Source organism: Camelus bactrianus, chromosome 2 (genome assembly GCF_048773025.1).
Source record: "Camelus bactrianus isolate YW-2024 breed Bactrian camel chromosome 2, ASM4877302v1, whole genome shotgun sequence".
Classification (NCBI taxonomy): Eukaryota; Metazoa; Chordata; class Mammalia; order Artiodactyla; family Camelidae; genus Camelus; species Camelus bactrianus.
In genome coordinates this window covers 136,051,680-136,062,744 of record NC_133540.1, presented here as the reverse complement: position 1 = coordinate 136,062,744, position 11,065 = coordinate 136,051,680, and positions in this window count along the sequence as shown.

Here is an 11,065-nt window from a genome sequence, read left to right as displayed (position 1 = left end):
GCTGCTAGTGCAGTTCGGTGGAACGAGGTGGACGATTCTGAAATCAGCCCTGTTATCTGTGGGTTGTTAAAATTCATAAATCAACGTTAGAGTGCGGGTGGATTCAATGAAGGATGATAGAGGACTGGGTGTCTGTTTGCAGAACAAATGCTTTTAAACTCTCACTTGGCGTTCACCTGTGAAAATACCTCCCAACTGGGTTAATTAGAACTTAGAGGGGGTAAGGAGGACATGGGACATACGTGTGCAATCAGGAGACCGCATGGAGAGCGCTCCTAAACACAGAGACAAGACAAGTCATACGGAAAAGACAAGAATTCCATACCTGGCGCCTGTCTTGCCCACACAGCCCTCTCGTTTTCTCATTTAATGTCGTCCAGGGACAGAATCCTTGACATGGCCCGGACCAGCTCCTCCACCTCCTCTGGTCCTGTCTTGGCGTCTCCAGTGCTGAGGCCCAAGGTGCCCCTTGACACCCGCTTCCTCCACCTCACAGCCCTCCCAGAGCCGGGCCACCTGCATCACTTCATCCCTGTGAGTGGTCGAACGTAAATCAGACTCCATGTCCCCTGCTCCAAACCCTGGAAGGCTTGTCACTGCACTGCAGAGGACATGCAGGCTCCTCCCGCAGCCGGAGAGTCTGCACCACCCTCCAGCCTCCCATCCTGCTGGGTGCCGCTGCCTGACTGCCAGGCTGCCGCCACCTGCTCCTTCTGTCTCGGGCCTTTGCACCTGCTGTTTCTGCTGTGCCCCAGCTCTTCCCAAGCCACTTTCTCCCCTGTGCCCTCTGCCTGGTCAGGACAGGCACAGGCTCCTGCCTCAAGAAGAGGGCCTGGGGGTTAGTCCAGCCACCTGATGGCCCCCCCTACTCCCCACAACTTTGCACATAGCCATGAAAACCCCAAACTGCCTTCAGAGAACGGGCCTGCGGACCAGGGCGGACGAGGAAGCCCAGAGAAGCCCCTCCCTCTCTCCACCACAGCCACAGTGTGGCTTGGACCCAGGACAGAGCCACCCACCCTGCCTGGCCAGGTTCTGCTACCCCCCTCCTGAGGCCCCTTCCCTGGAGACCTCGCCAGCCCAAAGAAGGGGCCTGGAGAGACCCCATCCCTTCGCTCCTCAGCAGGACCCAGGTTTGCACCCAGCGTCTGTCCTGGGAACGCGGCCCTGCCTCCCTAACTTCGCCGACTGCGGAAGACGGCCCAGAGCCCAGGAAGGCCAAGGGTGCGTCTCCTTTCAGGAGGAGACCAGAGGTGTTGGCCCTGCAGCCCAGGCTTCTGAAGGAACACGAGAATTTTTCTAAGGCCAGAAGTTAATGTTTTACTTTTCTCTCGGTAGACAAGAAAGGATCCTTTGTCTTTCAGTTATTCTGACCCGTTGTCCAGATAACTGTGCATAATTTATAAAACAATGTGTGGACGTGGATGATTTCCCACTCTCATCTGTCGCCGTGGGACACTCGCTCTCCGTTTGCTCAGTGGTCCCCAAGGGCGTGCAGAGCCCCCAGGGAAAGCTGTCTCTCCTGTGGGCCTTGGTCCAGCTCAGGGTTGAATCAAGTGGCTCTGACGCCCTGGCGGATGTCAGGGCCTGCCTGCCGCTTCCACATTCCCTGCCCCAGGGCCAGTGTGCCTGAGACCGCGGGCGGCCCGGGCCTGTGCAGGCTGCAGAGAGGAGAGCGGCGGGGCTGACGGTGGGCTCGGGGGGGTCCTGCAGGAGGGGACAGGCCTTGAGTCTTAGTGGGGAAGGCGTGGCCCTGCAGAGATCTGGGAAGATAGTATTCCAGAAAAGGGAGCGGTAAACCCGAAAGCCTACAGGAGCCTGGAATGGAGGGCAGCGCCTGGGGAGGTGGGCGGCACCGTGGGCTTGCCAGGCCAGGCGCTGGGGCTCTCTGCCTGGCTGCCAGAGGGGTGTCGGAGATGGTGGGGAGCACAGGGCAGGGACCCCACCTGGCAACCCAGGAGAAAGCCAACAGCAGTGGGAGAGGCCAGCTGCTCAGGGGCTGCAGGTGTGCGGTGGGGTAGGGAGGGGTTGGCGGGGCCGCGGTGTGCCACACGCTCTGAATCTGACTTCGGACTCCAACACGTGGGGGTCCCTAGAAGCAAGCCATCCCAGGCCAGAATTAAAGCTTTTTTCTGGGATCCCTTTCATCAACAAATTCCTTTTGTAGCTGGAGTGGAGCCAGGGAATTTCACAGGCACGAGAGACTGAGCTAGAGATGAAGTGGGCAGAGGCCCGCACGTCCCTCAGCTCTGCTCTCGGCAGCCTCCCTGTGCAGGCCTTGTCACTGCTGTCACATGCCTCCTATTTGGCCCCGACACCGCTTGCCCTGTCCTGCTGCCCCTGAGCACTGCCTTCTCGCATTGGGGTTATGACCACCGGGCTCTGCCTGCCCCCCACACTTGTGACCAGAGCTGCAGTTCCAAGACCCAGATGTGACCGCGTCGTGCACGAAGGTGTCCCAGCTTTGTGCAGCATGGCTCTGCTCCCGGCTCCCCTGCCCGCCTCTCTGACCTCTGTCCCGCCTTCTGGCCCAAGACGAGCAGATGCCGTCAGCATGTGCGTGTATGCAAACGTGCACATGTGTATGTGTGTGCCATGTGTGTACACGTGCGGGTGCGTGCCTGCGTGTGTGCCGGCAGCCTGGGCCCTGCTTCCCTTCTCCTGTGCCTGGTCCTGCCACATGTCTGGGCATAGGAGGCGGGAAAGCCACAGCCCCAGGGGACAATTTAGGGCTGGGAGAGGTCACCTCCACAGAGAACCACGGAAAAACATTTGTAAACAGATGCTTCTTAATAGGGCCCCAAGTCCACGGCCCTGAATTCAACTTAAATATCTGTGCCGGCCACATGTGGCAGCAACACTCCCCTCCAAGTTGGTGCCTCTCGCACTGGTCCTGACCAGCAAGGACGTGGCATCTACTGCCCCCATGGGCCCAGGGCACCTCTGATTCTGGTGCCCGGCTGTGGGTCAGCACGTCTGCCCCAGCCCAGCCCCAGGCATCACGTCTGTCGGTCAGTAAGGCCACAGCCTCACCTCCCCACCTGTGAGAGCAGGACCAGAGTGCCCGGGGACTGTGGGCGGGAGGCTAAAGGACGGCCTTGGGCCGCCAGCAGGACACATGGCAAGGACTGCCAGGGAGCAAGATCACCCGTTGAGGCCGAAATGGATGAGCACCTACAATGTCTGTCACCCAAAGAATGACAAGAGGCACACAACCGCTCTGACTCCTGCAACACGCAGGGTTTCCGTCACAGGATGAGGGAAAGGGCGCCGTCTGCCTTCAGGGAGGTCTCCAACACGGAGGCACTACCAGGCCCTGGGAGACCGACGAGGGTGGTGTGGCTGGGCGCGCGCCGGACACAGACGTCCGCCTGCTTCTTGGAGAAGGCGCTCTTAGTGAGCACGGGGACGTGACCTCAGATATCTGGGCAGGAGATGTCCCGGCCAACCCAGAGTTCCTCTTGAGACAGGTCACATTTGGTCAGTTTAGCAGACACATGGAACTTACAAGTCAATTGCTGAGTTTTTGATAACAGTGTTGTGGATTGAATTGCCCCCACCCTGCCGGTTTGTATGTTGGGGTCTCAACACCCAGTACCTCACAATGTGACCTTATTTGGAGGTAGGGTCTCTGCAGATGAGCAAGATGAGGTCGGTAGGGTGGGCGCTGATAATGACTGATGTCCTTACAAGAAGAGGAAAAGAGATATCAGGGCAGATGTACAGGGGAGGGCCACAAGGAGACGGAGGCAGAGACGGGGTGCTGGTGTGCAGGAAGGACAAGGAGCACCGAAAGTTCCAGCAACCCCTGGCGCAGCGGGGAGGCTGGGGCCGCTTCTCCTCAGGCCTCAAGGAGGAGCCTCCCCACTGACACCTTGATCTTGGACTTCTGGCTCTGGAACTGGGGGACAATAGACTTCTGTGATGTGAGCCACCTGGTTTGTGGTGCTTTGATGTAGCAGCTCCTAGAAAACCAAAACAGGGAGTGAATGGCAAATGTTCTGAAAACACGACTAGAAAATGACCTTAGAAATAAATCACAAGTAGACTTCTGCTGGCCTTACCTGTGCTGGTGAACTTGCAAAGAGAGAATGGGAGCAGCAAGCTCTCAGCGTGGAGCCGAGCGCATGAGGAAGTCCGGGTGTGAGCGAAACCAGAACCGGCAGGGTGAGAGCAGAAGCAGCCAGGAGGGTGTTGGTCTCAGCACTGAGTTTGCCAGGTGTGCACAGGTCACCTGTGACACTGTGCGCTGCAGATAAGAGACCTCAGCATCTCGGGGAGTGAGTCTTGACACCCTTGCTGGCCCGTAAGACAGGGCACTCGTAGGGCGAGAGCCTTGGAGGAACACGAACAAGGAGGCTTGTGTTCCTGGCCTGCTCAGACACAGCTCTGGGGAGAGTTGATGACCAGGGCTCAGAGCCTCCCTGGAGCTTAGAGTTTAATTTTCACGGGTGTCCCAGTCCAGACCCCATCAGCCCTGCAGCAGACAGATCATCAAGCAACCTGGGCCTATGCCAGTCATACCCACGGGGCCCGGGAGAGAAGCAAACATATGACCACTGGGAGCGAGAAACTCCCCATCCAGTCCCATCGAATTCCTACCGGCAAAGACGAGCTCACAATCAGAAAGTGCACAACACGCGGGAGAGGGCCACCAGCAGGGGCAGCAGAGCGCGAGGGGCGAGCCGAGCTGAGACCCGGTTGACTGTGGAGGGTGGATGGAGTAAGAGGATCATAGGGCAGGGGGTCGGGGAGGAATGGGCGAGTGGGGGCCCAGTGGGGCATCTGACAGGGGACAGCACTCGCTGAACGGTGCTGACTGTGGCTGGAGTGGTGGGGCCCCGCTGAACACCGGGCTTGCCAGTGGAGGAGAGGGCACACGGAAGGTCCAGAACCCTACGGGGCCTCCACGCATGAGAGGGAGGGGGGCCCAGTGTGCAGAGGGAGGGCACCGGGAATTCTCCTCCTAGCTGAAAGATACGACTTGTCAGATTTGGGAATACCTGAGTGTAAGGCTGGAAAAAAAATGAACCTACCTTGGACATTTGAGAGCAAAGCCACAGAGGAAAGTCCTAATGTGGCAAGACTGAAGAAGAAACGGGGAAAGAAGGCTTCCCTAAACAATATTAGGAATGAACAATGAGATGTAATCACAGATAAAACAGACTTTTAAAATGAAAAGAAATATCCTAACCAATTTTTGCCAACAAATTCAAAGCTTAAATAAAATATACGATATTCTGCTAAAATTAAACGTATCAAAACTCACTCAAGAAAAAATAAAATATCCACAAAATCCAATAATCACAAAGAAATGAAAGCATAGTGTAAAATCTACCCCATCCAAAAAAACCAGATGCAGATGGTTTAAAAAAGTTCTATCAAATATTTAAACACCAGGTAATCCAAATCTTCTAACAGTGTTTCAGATAATTATGAAGTATGGAAGCTACCCAGGTAATATTGAGAGAGCCAACGCAGATCATGTTACAGGAAAAAATTTTAAATATAGATTAATTATATTTAGAAACAGAAGTACAAAATTATCAAATAAGATATTATCAAGCCAAATCCAATAAAATGCACAAAATAATAATTACACCAAATTTGGTTTATTTCAGGAATGTAAGGATGACTTAAATGTATTAACATTTATCACACACGTATAATCAAGGGAATTTTTTCATTGAATGATCACAATAAATATCAGAAAAAATATTTGATAAAATCTAACAAAATATTTTTTCATTGAGGTTAAAGTGATGTAACATAAAATTCAGTCATTTTAAGGTAGACAAATCAGTGGCTTCCAGTATAACCGTCATGCAACCATTACCACATATGATTCTAGACCGTTTTCATCACCCCAAAAAGAAGTCCTACACCTACACACAGCAGGCACTTAACTCCCCCTCCCTTCAGACCCAGACAAGCATTAATCCACTTTGCAGATTAATCTCTGTGAAACTGCCTATACTAGACATTTCACACATGTTGAATCATACAATACGCAGCTTTTTTGTGTCTGCTTTCGTTCAGCATAATGTTTTCAAGGTTCATGCACGCTGCAGCATGTGCTGGTACTTCCATTTCTTTTTATGGCTGAATGCAACGCCATTGTCTGGGTACACATTTTGCTAGTCCATTCATCAGCTGGTAGACATTTGGGTTGTTTCCACTTTTTTGGCTGCCTTTTTTCACTGTGGAGTTCAATCCACTTATATTTAGAGGAATTACTGATAAATCCATAGGAGATTGGTTTTATATTTAGATTTCTATAACTGGTTGTATCAATATACTTAAATTCTGAGAAGACCCCTCCCCTGTCTCATAGACAGGGCAGGATTCACCTGTGTTTCAAGTTGTGCTCATCAGCCTGTTAAGAAACTGACAATGTCCACTTTATCTTTTTGGTCTTGACTATGCCAGCTTAATCAAAATTCTTGGTATCTAAAATATTGCCTTCTGCTTAATGAAAGGCATTTTACTCTGGTTTATGTACAACATCAAATAAAGAATATTTAGCACTTCTCAAAGTACAGATGATCTTTAAAACCGTGCTTTTTAAATCTGGGTGTCAAGATACGTCAGGAATCTTTGCTGGTGAATTCTTTTTCTCTTTCTTTCTTTTTTCTCTCTTTTTTTTGAATTAAAGTATAGTCAGTTTACAATGGTGTATCAATTTCTGGTGCACAGCCTAATGTTTCAGTCAGACATATACGTACGTATATTTCTTTCATATTCTTTTTCATTCTAGGTTACTACAAGATACTGAGTATCATTCCCTGTTGCTTGTGAAGTCTTTGCAAAGGCAGACTAAGTTATAATCCAGGTTCACGTCTCAAGCAGGTATTCAAAACACAGCCGTAGAGCTACTGGAGACGTGTGGTTGGTAAGGGTGCTTTTACCAACTCATTAGAAGGACTGAAATGAAGCTATCCTCTCAGCACAAATTTGTCAATTACTGGATCATAAGATCTAAGAATCAAAAACAAAAACAGATCAAAATAACAAGCAAACAAACAAACAAAAAAGCTTGAAAGAAAGTAGCAAAACTATAATTGTAGGTTACGTGAAATCTACCCAGAAAATTTAAAGTCTGCAGACTAACATTAGAACTAATAAGATATCTTTAAACTCAAATGTTAGGACAATTAGAAAACGTGATCTTTTGAAAAAAGATACAGCAGCCAGGACTGTCTGGAGCAGAAGCCACCCGCAGATGGCTCCCTTTCCAGCCCCTGCTCTCTCCCCCACCAGCAGAGTCCTGGGGCCATTTAACGTGGTGGGGCTGCTTCCTGGCCAACAGTCCCCAGGACGCCCTCCCCCCACCTCCTGAGCTTCCTGCCCTCGTGAGGTTCCCTCTCCCTGGACGTTTTCACCAGCTGCACAGGGCAGACCTGGTGGGAGGTCACGTCCACAAAGGTGACACTTGAGCTTGCAACACCCACCTTGCCCAGTGACTCTGTCCCTGCTGGTTCAGGGACTGTCCAGGGGGAGGTGCTGGCGGTGGCCTGCATCTGACAGCCAGCAGGAAATGGAGGCCTCAGTCTAAATGCCGGTGGCCACAAGACAGTGTGGGATGGACGCTTCCTGGCCGAGCCTCAGAGGAGACCCAGCCGGCTGACCCCACCCCAGGGTCCTGGGGCACCTGAAGCTGAGAGCTCAGCTCAGCTGGGCCACCTCCTGCCCACAGGGGCTGTCAGAACCATGCACTGAGATCTGGGTTAAGTCACTGATTTGTCAGTTACACAACCAGGCTGACCAGCACGCGGATACCGCGACACACTGGGGTGCTGGCCACAGGTGCAGGAGGGCTCCCCGGAGAGCAGGGAGGGCCTGCAGAAGCGTGATCAGAAAGACATCCTTTTTGTTTTAAGCCTTTGATATTTGGGGCTCTTGGTTACACTGCATAACCTGCCTGATTACTACTGTTCATCGTTTCTCAAAGATAAATGGGCTTGCACAGATGAAGAACACATGTGTGGGGGGCCGAAGTGCTCCCACAGCCGGAGGGAAGTCCCTCTTGACAGAGGCTGTGGCCCTTGCTGGAGGATGCGGGCAGCCCCGGGTGACCCGGCAGGACCCGCCGGGAGGACCGGGGGCTGAATGCCGTCCCCTCACCTGACGCCCTGCCCGCATCCTGCAGGTCCCACCCTGCCCCATGCGTGGGCCCTCCTGGGGCCGGGGCCGGGGACCTGGGAGCCACAGGGCTGCAGGTGGCAGCTGCTGACAGATACTCTTTTGGAAAGGGCCAGTGGTGTCCTCAAGGTTGACCCAGGTGAGACAAGATTCAAGTTCTCGGCAACGCAGGGACTGTCTGAAACCTTGTCCACAGGGGCCGCCCAGCTCCACTTCCAGTGCCTGAACCACAGGGATGCCATTTTGATTTTTTTTTAAATCATCTTCATGTGTTCTCACCTCCCACCCCCCTTTCTCCTTCCCTCCCTTCCCCCAGCTATGGCAGGAGTTTGGGGTGTCAGAGCACCCCAGCACACAGTTGTGAAGACACAATTTAGCAAACGCCCAGATGACCCTGCCTGCAGGGTGGAGGTCAGACGCGGACGTCAGACGCGGACGCGAGAACCATCACCACGGCAACAGCTTCCTGCCACCTCCAGCAGGATAAGTCCTCAGCTCAGCAGAGATCCAAGGCTGTCTGTGAAGGGAAAGATGGGGTTTCAGACGTTAGAGGTGTTTGCAGGCAGTTGGCCACCTGAAGTGGGGGCTCCCCTCTGGGAGCCTGGCCCAATGTGATGCTCAAGGGCAGGTCCCCCCCACCATCGGCACCCCAGGGAACCTCTCAGACCCAGCTGGAGGCAGATGGCTGGTTCTCCCCCCAGCCAAGCAGCTGCGTGACACCCAGGCCTGGACCCGAGGCCGGAGTCATGGAGAACAGACAGCGATTTGCCCAGACCCACAAATACAGAAAGTTGTGGCTATAGCACAGACCATGGATGCCCCTGAGCTGGCAAGTTAGAAGCAACAGTGAGCCACATGGATAGGGGGCTAGGGGAGGTGGACAGATTGAAGGGAGGGTCTGGGCAGCATGAATGCATGGGCTCCAGGCAACATGGAAGGTAACTCGGGCTCCCAACCATCCACAGCAGAAACCTGTCTCTAAGAAAACCCAGACCCAGATGAACTACTCAACATCTTGTGGTAACCTTTTATGAAAATGGTATGTGTGTATATGTGCATGACCAGGACACCATGCTGGACACCAGGAACTGACATGTTGTAACTAGCTGTATTTCAATAAAAAAAGAAAAATTAAGAAAAGAAAACCCAGACAGACTTTGATGAGTTGGTGTGCGTCCCCCCAGAAGATATGCTCGAGTCCCAGCTCCCCTCCTCTGCACGCACGCGGCCTTGCTGGGAAACAGGGTCCCTGCGGACGCCGTCACTAAAATTAGGTGGTCAGGTGGCCCTGCCCTGACATGACAGGTGTCCTCATAAGAAAGGAGACCTGGACAGAGACACACAGAGGAGGCCACGTGGGGATGGAGGCGGCGGTGGGGGAGCAACGCGGCTGCTGGCCACACCAGGAGCTGGATGAGGCAGGAAGGACTGTCCCTCGAGCCACCCAGGGAGTGTGGCTCCCTTGGCCTCTGGCTTCCGGCTCCAGGACAAGAGAAGGAGCCCTGCGTGCGGTGTTTTGCAGGGCCCCTCGGAGGCTGCTGAGAGAGCCACTAACTTGTGACTGCTTTCATAATCGTGTTCCTTAGTTTGGAGGGACTTTTAGAAACACACATCTCTGGCAGTCAGAAACACACACCTGACTTTCATTGGTCCTTCCCATTTCACTTTTTTTTTCGCTTCTTTTTTTCTGTTCAAGTTGTGGAAAAAATGAAATGATCGTGGTTCCAGCGGCACCCAGCACACTACTGTGTCATGATGGGACGGTGTCCACTCTGACCCACCCTCCCTTCTCTGCTCTTCCGCCCTCAGCATCACTCCCACCCTGAACACGTGCTCAGAGCCACTTCCAAAAGGGCGGCGGCCACGCAGCCTGGTGGGTTACTGGTGGCAGGACGGTGGATGGTTTGCTGATTTTACAGCTGTCATACTTTTCTGTATTTCTTCAGTTGTTATCGTAAGATTGTGTTTATTAAAGACAATACTATTCAGGCAGATTTGAGAACCTGAACAGGGCTTGGGAGCTACAAGCACAGAACATGTTACCAGGAAAGGACTGCTGGTCACTCGACAGCCAGCTCCCACGGAAGCCCCTCTTTCTCCGTGAGAGATGTTATTTCATAACATTTCTGTGATTCCAGACTCTTGAGAGAAAACCACCTTCACCTCATGTCTTTGTTTCCTAAGTGTGACCAAGCAGGACCCTGGGGGGTCTTCCCAGGGGTGTCCCCCGCCTCTCATTTGTAGAAAATGTTTAGCCACCTAGGCCTTCCTTGAGTGCCAAAGAGCAGATTTAATCAGAGAATTGATAAAATGCAGAAACAAAGGAAAATAGTCAAGCAAGACAAAATAGTAAGTTTAGACGTGGAACAGTCAAATACCCTTAGTTCCTCCTCAGTGGCTTCTCAATCATGTTCGGAGCCACATCCTTGAGTTGTTTTGCAGGAACTGAAACCCCTGCCAGGTGGAAGAAGTTAACTGCACACCGACCAGCAGGTAGACCCCAGACCTGCTGGAGCCAGACAACTGATTGCTGAGATTCCCGAGACATCACCCTGTAACCTCACTGAGGTGGGAAGCCCCATAAAAAAAGACTGGCAGGACCCCCAAGCAGGGCCACTACTCTCCTGCCAGCACCATCTGGTTCCCTGGCCCAAGGGCTTTATCTCACTTTTTGCCTCTGAACCGGCTTACTTCTAGGAAAGTGGAACTCACCCCTAAAATTCTATTGGTTCCCTGAGCTAACTCCTGATTGGTCCATTTGTAGTGCTTCATTTGCATGGAGCTCACTCCTGATTGGTTATTTCTCTCACTCCTGATTGGTCCATTTCTACAAAGCTTCTTCCTAATTAGTCACCTTTATTATACCTTATTTGCATATGATGTTACAAAATGTTGCAAAGTATAAACTGATAGCCTATAAACG